At 35.6% G+C, this 11109-nt stretch overlaps 1 long non-coding RNA gene across 1 annotated transcript; it reads left to right on the forward strand.

Moving 5' to 3' along the window:
* The first annotated feature begins 1135 nt into the window (after positions 1 to 1135).
* On the forward strand, positions 1136 to 6669 carry LOC123864842. Its single transcript, XR_006795852.1, has 3 exons — positions 1136 to 1192; positions 1634 to 1641; positions 6657 to 6669. It is a non-coding gene; the product is annotated as an uncharacterized LOC123864842 (long non-coding RNA).
* The last annotated feature ends 4440 nt before the right edge of the window (positions 6670 to 11109 follow it).

Consider the following 11109-nt stretch of genomic DNA (forward strand, 5'->3'; position numbering starts at 1 on the left):
ATCATGTTTCGGAATTGGAACATTATTGTACGACAATCGCCGACGATTCTTGCTACATACATTTTAAATAATTATATACCTAGCATGCAACCTTGTGGCATGCCTCGACACACTGTGTTGCACTGGCATAAAACGGTCTTCAGATTTGTTGCTCCACATGTAATCATCTCGAAGCCTCATGTAAGAATATGATAATGGAAATACGAAGAATGACTGCTGAATTTAGGATCTTTTGCATAGCTATAAATAGGTAAGTATGGCATTACAACGAAAAAACTAGACATTTAAGGCTACATTCATAATTATTATTATCTTCAAACGTGTATAAGCTGTGTGTACTTTTTTATTATTTACAAATATCTTACTTCTTAGTGCTTACTAGTATCTTAAATATTATATAAAAAGAAAAGTCCCTCACTCACTGACTAACTCATCAATGCCCAACACAAACCATTGACAAGGAAAGCTGAAATCTTTCACAGATGTTCCATAAATAATGTAATGTAGACAAGGACTACGGCCAAGTTTTGGTAAAATTCCTACGAAAGTAAAGCCGAGAGCAGTCGCTCGTAATTTATAAATGTGAAAGTTTAGATCTTTGTTTGTTTCTGTCGCCACAATTGGCGTGAAGGATAAACAAACAACCATTCAAACCGATCTAAACCGATTTAGCTGTAATTTGGAATGGAGATATGTAGCTCATACCTTTAATTAACACATAGACTCTTTTTTTATCCCGGAAAATGACAGAGCTCCTACAGGATTTTCAAAAACTTAATTAACGCAGAGGAAGTCACGGCCATCATCTAACATTACCTATTAATATAACATTAGTTACTTACGTATACAGCTTGGATGTTATAGCTGCACATTATAATAAAGTTTCCATATTCGTTTTACTGTTTACGGGTGTTTATAAACGCAAAACCAACCACTATAAACATATGAGTGCTGCAATTTCCATGCAGGCGCTTGAGGATATGTGTGGTCAAAACTCCGTTAAACTTGCGATATGGGTTTCCGGGCCAGTGCTCCGTGTATTTGACGAGCTTACGTTACTTTAACGTGCTATTTTTAGATAGGTATAACTATACCACCATATATTAGATAACTTCTCTGATTATTTTTTTACAGTGCTTGGCAGAAAAGATTGCAAATCTAACTTTAGAAAGAGATAACGGTTTTGTAGAGCGTTATCCCTGGCGTTGAGACCGACTAAACGTCACATAGGCGTTACCCCCCGTCCACACACTGCTTAATCGCGACGCGCCGCGCCGGCCGCACAAGGTCACTTGCCTTTGCAACGTGATGGACGTCGAAACTGTGGCAGCGTGCGCGCTATTGCATACTAACCGACAAAATAGGGAGCGATAGGCATGAACGAGGAACACGCGAGTAACGTCTCTGCCTCCGTTCCTCGCTCCTTCCTATGCCACACGGGCAGTGTGTGGACGGGGGGTTAGTTTAGTGTTTCAACTACAGTTGAAAATATGCAATTCAATTAGGTACCTATATTATGTGCACAAAGTCTTCTTTATAACTTTGATATTTTAAAGTTGTGCTATTGTGCAATATTGTGTGCTAGATTATGACATAATCATTTCCCAACTAAGCCGGAATGCTGATAGCGTAGGGCGTCTTGTAGAGATGGGGTAATTATGCGCATTGACCGCTTAAATACAGCTCGCTGCTTACATACCGAGCTACGACAGAATGACCTGCAACTAAGGGCTGCCAACATTTGGATACTAACTAATTTATTGCCCAAACTTTATTTTGCTTTGAAATAGAAGTTAGAATTCAACTACAATCTGATCAGTAAAACCAACGCAGTTGCCTCGATTCAGTGTAACACGCGGATCAAATGTACCCACATTGGTTGTCGACACTTTTTTATTGCACTCTCGTAGTTCTCAAACTGGCGACTAACAAGTATTTTCAAGAATAACAAGTGTAAATTAAAAATTTATAACACCTCCGACAAGTGAAGGTTACAAGTAACTAGAAAATAGCTGATAATTTTCAAACGGCTGAACTGATTTTCTTGGATTATAGCTAAGAACACTCTCGATCAAGCCACCTTTCAAACAAAAAAAACTAAATTAAAATCAGTTCATTCGTTTAGGCGCTACGATGCCACAGACAGATACACAGATACACACGTCAAACTTATAACACCCCTCTTTTTGGGTCGGGAGCTAAAAAATTAAACCAAAATATTAAAACAATTGTCACGCTGAAAAAGTTTATGTAATCAAAAATGTTTTAAAAATTCATTTCTTAGTGTTTCGCAAACTTTTTTGTTTCTGAACAAGTTAAATGTTTTCAAGTAAAGTTAATAGGCAACTCCGCAAATTGGGATTTAATTATTCAAACAGTAGCCGAGTAAATGCCCAAAGACATTTGGGGTGTCCCAGATATTTAATATTTTATTTCAATTTCGCACGCAAAATAAAATGTGAGAGAAACCCACCGCAGTGAATAGATTGAAATACTGGGTAATTATTTTTTCTGTCTGTGCAGTAAGTACTTACATACGTGAAGAGTCATTACCTACTTAATTCCTAAGTAATAAAATTGCCCTATTTTTAGGTTTTGGGTAGGGTCAGTTTAGTTTTCAATGCGACATCATCTCCATTGAACTGCAGAGTGCACATCGATAAAATGTCTACGACAGAATAAATATTTACTTACGATTTCTCGCAGCCTTTGCAACGCTTTCTCGATCCAACCCATGAAGAAACGCCGCCTCACTGATTAGGTTCAGGCTGCAGACACATAGTGCTTGCCATTTGGGTTTGTGCATGGTTGAAGTGGTAATAGCCTAATGGTAAGGTTAGTAACCTAGGACCTCTTAGAACGAGGTTGGGGGTTCGATCCTACGCACACATCCCTAACTTCTCGAAGTTATGTGGATTTTAAGCAATTAAAAATCACTTTTTATAGCCGTGAAGGAAAACATCGTGAGAGAATCTGTTCCCAAAGTTCTCCATAATGTTGTCAAAGGTGGTGCAATCTGTCAATCCGCACGACCAGCGTGGCGGACTATGGCCTAAACCCTTCTCATTCTGAGAGGAGACCCGTAAATTGAGAAAATTGAGAGCTGGCGATGGGTTGATCATGATGATGATGGTGGTTTAATGCAAAAAAAAAAACAGCTTCGCAACTCTTCAACTTCTTTCTTATATGTAGTTCTATGTAAGTGATTAAAATCCTCATTGCTGAGGATCGTATAGTGGTAAAAGTTCTTAAGAGATAATAATACCTACGGATGGGTGGGTTCCTAGGTGTTCTGTGGTTCCTACGCATACAACTCGGTTAAGAGTATAAAATTTCGACTCTTAGGTTTTACAGTTACAATCTCGTTAACTTTATTTGCCAGCCCTGCACGGATTCCGCGTTAACATGTGTCAGGCTAATGGAATACAAAGTGTTTATCTTTAGAGTGAGTACGTACTTAGTCCACGAGTAGGAACGCTGATGAGTGGCAAGATTAGCTAATATGAAGATGATAAACGTTGATACGCTAAAGTATCGTACTCGACCTTGATCATCAGTTTTTATACGATTTTCACTCTCTTATTAATTACTTACGTACCTACCTACTGCGTTTCAACTTTTTAATTCGAAGACCATGTTGTCTTCACATTTGAAAGAAAGCACATTTGTCTCAATTGAATATTAAAAAACATGAAATTGGGTTCATAAAGAGCTTAGAGACGTAAATCTGTCTCATTTTAACTTTGCCTTTAAGTCTTAAGTTAAGAGAGCAGAGTAAAAGAATCAGGCGAGCAGGGCGCGCAATGTTAATTTAGATGATCTCTAGTCTCTACATGGTTCGTTGTGTTTGCGTTTAATATAAAACGGAAGCGAAATAAAATGTCGCTGCATTTTCCAACCCCTATAAAACTACAGTTGCATGTTGCACAAAAATAACTTCCCAACTGCGTAATGGGATTTCCAGTGACTAAGCCTTCCTTGTCTTTTTTCAAAGCTATTTCGTAAAAAAAATCGCACACTGCACAGACTACAATAAAAATAAGCAATATTTCAGATGTCAAGTCCACATCATCACATGCAATACTTACGAGTATATTCCTAGAAGTATTCTTCTATCTATAGTTTTGCAACCACCGGAGATTTTATCAGTGCAACTTATTGATGTTCTGAAGGCTTTGTTATTATATAAATCTCAAATTTTCTCGTGAAGCGTTGTCGTGGACGACACTCTACGTTTTGGAAGTATGCCCCCACGTAGGCCGATACATTTGTTTGGTGCACGCTACGAAGAAATTCTTAAAGTCCGAGCTTCGTCCTGTGAGAGTACAAGCAATATTTCATTCACGTGAAAGTCTGTCTGTCTGTTACCTTGTCACAGCTCAACTACTAAACTCAGGGACGGACCGTGAGGTTATGGGACCCTGGGCTAATACTACTTGGGGGCCTGCCTAATTAATCAACTAATTGCTATTTTGTCCAAAAACTTTTCGGTATTGATGACAGTTCATGACACTCCGAAAAGATGCCTGAAGCCCATTCGGCTGTGAATTTGTAAGAAAATTCACCGAAAATAAATGGCGGAGTAGTACATTATAGTAGTATAGTATTGTAAGAGAGAAGAGCGTAATAGCGAGAAAATACAACCAAAAACAGCTTTTGTTTAATTCACAATAATGTCTATTTTGACAAACGATGGCTAAGGAAGTTGTATAGCCACGGGGCTCTGGGTTGCAGCCCAAATAGCCCATATAACAACCAGTCCATGGTTGAACCGATCTTTTGTCTAAAAAAAATTCTTTGCAATTCAGTTGGCTTAATTATGTATTTGTCATTTATTTCCCGTTTGAAGCGTTTTAAATTCAGACGCTAGGGCCTAATTAAACTTGCAAAATAATATGATTAATGTTCGTCTATCACATTAAAGTTTAAATAATTCATATTATATAATACAACATTAAGGAAGTAAGATTTACATGCATGACATGTTTCAGTAACCGAGCGAGAACATTAAAATAATTAAAATTCACTTGTAGACCGTATCCATAGACAGTGAGCTGGCGACAGCTGCAGACAGTAGGGGAAGACCGGGCAAAGTGCTATTGCAGAAAAGGTATTAGACACAAAAACAAGACAATTATCACAAAATAGCAATCTTTATTCATTGATGTTTCGAATTGAATCATCAGTTGCTTTTCAAACAATTAAAAAATTAAAACAAAATTCAAAAACGTACCCGGACACCCGGGCAAAGTGAATAACAGCCTCTCATGTCCTAAAATAGCTTATCAATTAACTTTGTCTGGTGATTTTCATTAGAACAGTTTGAAATCTACCGAGCTTTTGAGCAACGTTGCAACTTTTGATGTGCTCACTTTTTACCCGACTACGGCAAAGCCGAAAGGAAAGGTTATGATTTTTGTTGTTGCTTTTATCGATTCTCCAGCCTATATTTGATTCGTCTTTTCTATATTCATCTGCGACAAAATATGAGTATGATTACAGACGGATAAACTATCTTCAATAATTATTGAATGTAATAGAAATTACCTTTAAATACAAAACCTTAATTATTGCCACTCCCACTTCCCGGAAGCTCTAAGACTATTGAAGAAAACATATTTCCATGAACCACATTCATAGGACACTTACTCTAGTAGGTATGAATGGTTGGGAATTTTCTTTAATGCGCGCCGGAGCGCTAGCGTTAGTATTTAATATTTCGAAAAACATCTACATAAGTTATCATCTTGTTTGTAGTATATTATTATTAGTGGAGTAAACGAAGCATTTTCGTCGGAAGTCCTCAGAAACAGCTCCGATTTTGATGTTTTTTTTTTAAAATTCTTGTTTTTTATACATTATTTAAAATCAGAAACGTTTTGAAGCGGGGAAATAATTTTTAGTATTTTTTTATCCATATGTGCGATATTTATACACGAAGTCCAGAAAAACGCTACCTTCTCTTTGAGAAGTTGTAGAGGAGGTCAAATGCTACAAATGACCTCTAAACACTTATGGGCAAAAACCACCCGTTTTTTAGTTATTGATCGTTTTCAGAAAAATACGTATTTGTTTCTTTTAAAATTCATTAAAAAAAAAGTAAGGCATATTGCCGACTTTTTATTTAATTTCTAAGTACTAAACATCTCAATTAATAATTGTAAATACTAAAATAAAAATAATCTTTGTAGGTTCCCCGGTTAGGGTTCCAAGACTGTACCAGTTTCATAATTTCTATTGGGTTACTTTACCGAGAATGCTATTTTTTTTTAAAGTTACAGAAATTTTTGGCCTGCAAATTATTTGCAAAGCTTCTACACATTCTCAGCTATCTAATGATGTACAAAACTTTAAAATAAATTGAAAATTAGCTAAAAAAACGATAAAATAATAGCACAAGGGAGAAATTTCTTAACGCTTAAATTTTAAACAAATCGTTCCTATCGATCAATTGAACTATCCTGTGGCCAATTTTATGATCAGACTTGACCAGATCACATATTCACAGTAAACTGTTTATAAGTAGAGACTACCTCTCAACAAAGAAAAAACGATTTGTTTAAAATTAAGCGTTAAGAAATTTCTCCCTTGTGCTATTATTTTATCGTTTTTTTTAGCTAATTTTCAACTTATTTTAAAGTTTTGTACATCATTAGATAGCTGAGAATGTGTAGAAGCTTTGCAAATAATTTGCAGGCCCAAAAATATCTGTAACTTTAAAAAAAAATAGCATTTTCGGCAAAGTAACCCAATAGAAATTATGAAACTGGTACAGTCTTGGATCCCTGACCGGGGAACCTACAAAGATTATTTTTATTTTAGTATTCACAATTATTAATTGAGATGTTTAGTACTTAGAAATTAAATAAAAAGTCGGCAATATGCCTTACTTTTTTTTTAATGAATTTTAAAAGAAACAAATACGTATTTTTCTGAAAACGATCAATGATTCAAAAACGGGCGGTTTTTGCCCATAAGTGTTTAGAGGTCATTTGTAGCATTTGACCTCCTCTACAACTTCTCAAAGAGAAGGTAGCGTTTTTCTGGACTTAGTGTATAAATATCGCACATATGGATAAAAAAATACTAAAAATTATTTCCCCGCTTCAAAACGTTTCTGATTTTAAATAATGTATAAAAAACAAGAATTTAAAAAAAAATCATCAAAATCGGAGCTGTTTCTGAGGACTTCCTAAGATTGGCTATTTTACGGCTTTATTTACTCCACTATATCGTTAGTTTTCTGTTATTACCGTAGTCTAAAAAAGACAGTAAACCAGTCTTGCATATATTACACTTCCAACTAATCCTTCTAATAGAAAAACCGGAAAAGTGCGCGTCGGGCTTCGCTCTTTTAGGGTTCCGTATATAATTATCAACATCATACTTTGGGTGTATGAAATATTTCCTTTCCGAGCTTGAACATCGCAATTCGCAATAAACCGTGAAAGAAAACCCCCAAAAAAATCGTTTGTTTTAGTCACAATTTACAAACAGATTTCATAAATCGCTGATTTCAGTATTTGTTGTTTAAATACAGTATATGGTACATAATATATCGTTTACCATATTGAAAACTAGTTTAGTTTTGAGATAGCCCCCGTCATAAAAAAATTGTCTAAAACTGACAACTTTGATGGCCTTACTTATTTTTTAAGATAAAAAAATAAATAAATAATATATTTGTACTCTACTCGATGAGCTCTAAACAATGATACCCGACATGCTAGGATAAGAAAAAAAAATCCGGCTCGTTTTTCATGTACCCCTGAAAAGGAATTTAATTAAATTTCTATTTCAATATCTGGGTAATTTAAAAAAAAAGCGTATTAGGTACTTAAATCATTTTAATCTTTAATCATGAACTTCTTAGATTAATTAGATTTTTCAAAATACAAAAAATTTTAGCGAAATATTAAAAACATCATTCAATCAAGATTTATCACAAAAAATAGGTTTAACTAGGCTGTGTCGCTTGGCAAGAAGCTCGTTAGTGTCGTGCAGTAATCGCATCGCGAGGCGATACCGAGAGGCTTTCCCGCTGCATAGAGGGCTGAGGCGCCTGCAAAGATGTGTTCATACTTTCATACAGTACTCTTTGCTACATAGTTGCTGCCTATTAAATTCTAAAGAAAATTTCACTCATGTGGTATTATGAGATGGCCCAAGTTTTTCATTCACCGTTAAAGCAAGTGATATCTAATTATTTAAAACGCACAGAACTCCGAAAAATTTGAGGTGCGTGCCCGAGATCGAACTCCTGACCTCCCAAATAGAAGGCTGACGTCTTAAACACTCAAACCAATTATGTAAGTATGATTTATAATCACACTAATATTATAAAGGCGAAAGTTTGTATGTGTGTGTGTGTGTGTGTGTGTGTGTATGTTTGTTACTCCTTCACGCAAAAAGTACGGGACGGATTGGGCTGAAATTTAGAATGGAGATGGATTGTACCCTGGATTAGCACATAGGCTACTTTTTAACCCGGAAAATCAAAGAGTTCCCACGGGATTATTTAAAAACGTACTTCCACGCGAACGAAGTCGCGGGCATCGGCTAGTATTTATTAAATTACTAGAGAATGCCTGCTTGGATTTCGTTTTTTTTTTTAAATCCCGTAGGAACTCTTCAATTTTCCGGGATAAAAAGTGGCCTATGTCCTTCCCCGGGATGTATCCCAAGTCTGTACCAAATTTCATTAAAATCGGTTCAGTGGTTGGGCTGTGAAATCGTAGCAGACAGACAGACAGACACACTTTCGCATTTATAATATTAGTATGGATAGTAGGTGCCCCCAAAAACGTTACTTAGTGACGACAACGACCACTCTGTCAATAGTGTTACGATGAAGAAGAATAGTAGGCACATAGGAACCTAAGTACTTTGCAATCAACTTAGCGATACTATCAAATGCGCATGACACCGCCCGGGCTCCCACGATGCGAAAATGCAAATGAGATGGGTTGCAAATGAGCGGGACGTGCGTTGCTAGCCAACGAACTGTGTACCAAGCCTACATGTAGTGCCTGCAGTATGGTATGTACAATTGGGGAAGACTGGAATAGCGGTGGGAATAGACTTCAACCAAAGGCTGTAACTGTCAAGATGAAAGCTAAGGTAGTGAGTGCTACATAGAGGAGTGTGTAGTTAAGAGGGGTCTCTTCGTCACACGCTCCATACAAACGTAGTTCGTCTCTCATTTGAATACTAACCAATCATATATTCGATGGAATTTTGTAGAAACATTTCGGGAAATAATATTTATATTCGGTTTCAAAGTTACGCGGTCTTAAAAATTCACATACAAATCTTTGAGCCCCTGTAATTTTAAAACTACATATTTTTTAAAAAATCTAAAACACCACAGGCACAGATATTAGTTTCTAGAATATGTCTGCAAAATTTCATGGACTTTGGTTGCTAAATATTCAAATGAAATTGGGACTATGATTGTATGGAGTAAGTGACGGAGAGAGCCCTGTTAAACTATGTAGCATGTCTTACCTAAAATATAAATGAAAAGTTAAGAAAGAGTAAACAGAATTACCGATATTCGACGTGCTCCAGATATTACGATTAAATAAACATGAAAGATGGTATTAACTAAAATATTGAAGATCGATCCCTTTTTGATAGGCTCTTGGAAATAAAATATTCTTTTATTCAAAAATCCAATCATAAAGGTGTTTTTTCCCCTTTTACGCAACGTTATTCAGATAACCACAAGTATAATAATAATTAATTTATAAAAATAAGGACGAAATACTTACTGAGTATGAAAACTTTCAATTATTCGCGTTACCAATTATGTGACCCTTTCAGTAATAATCTAAAAGCTACATTGGCGTGGGCTTGAATAATTTTTATTCTTTCTTTCTAATAAGGAGAACTATTTACGATTTTCTTAAGAAATTGTAAGGACATCATTGTGAGGGGTTATTGCTACAAATCGCTAAATTCGACTTACTTTAAGTTCTCCTTGGCATTTACGTGAATAAGTAATTGGCTACTTCGGTAATTCATTACGGAGACGGGCGATCTTTGACGATCCCATGGCGCTTTAAATATTGTGAATTAAACATTCAAATGGATTAGGACAATCAATACTTAATACCTACTACATATTTGCCAATAACCTTTACCATATAAGATCAAAATGACGTTCTTTTTGTAAATGTAGAATTGCATAGAATAGATTTCATTTCATATATTTTTAACCCCCGACCCAAAAAGAGGGGTGTTATAAGTTTGACGTGTGTATCTGTGTATCTGTCTGTGGCATCGTAGCGCCTAAACGGATGAACCGATTTTGATTAACTTTTTTTTGTTTGAAAGGTGGCTTGATCGAGAGGGTTCTTAGCTATAATCCAAAAAAATTGGTTCAGCCGTTTAAGAGTTATCAGCTCTTTTCTAGTTTTCTTGTAGAAAAGAAGGTTAGATAACCGTTAGGTTCTTAATATTATGTCAATTGACAAATGTTAAGCTGTCAAGATGGACGTTGCCTAGATACATAAATATTTATTTGAAAATGATGTTTTGGAAAACTCAGATACTTTGGATCATAGATATACTTTGGATCGTAGGCGCGGAATAGTCCAAGAAAATCGGTTCAGCCGTTTGAAAGTTATCAGGTCTTTTCTAGTTACTGTAACCTTCACTGGTCGGGGGTGTTATAAATTTTTAATTTACACTTGTAATTATATATTTTAGTTATTACACTTTATTCAATCAATATACATGTCATAAATGCGAAAGTGTATTTGTATATCTGTCAGTTACCTTTTCACCGCCAATCCCTTCAACCGATTTTAACGAAATTTGGTACAGAGAAATTTGGAAAATCAAAGAGATGCCACAGAATCTTTAGAACCTTAGCACTTAGTAGGTACTGTATATATAACAAATTATTATTGCTGGTCGGTTATCCACAAAATAAACAAAACCATTCATACGTGCATAAAACATTATAATTTGGCTTTTGAAAACAGTTTTAACAAACATTTCAGCTTCAGAGTTGTCGGGAGAATTACAACACAAATAATATGAGAATTAATCTGTACAAACACAATTAAAAATTCCATAAATTTCCAGCGGTCCACGTTTCAA

This window comes from Maniola jurtina, chromosome 4 (assembly GCF_905333055.1).
Source record: "Maniola jurtina chromosome 4, ilManJurt1.1, whole genome shotgun sequence".
In the NCBI taxonomy this organism is placed as follows: Eukaryota; Metazoa; Arthropoda; class Insecta; order Lepidoptera; family Nymphalidae; genus Maniola; species Maniola jurtina.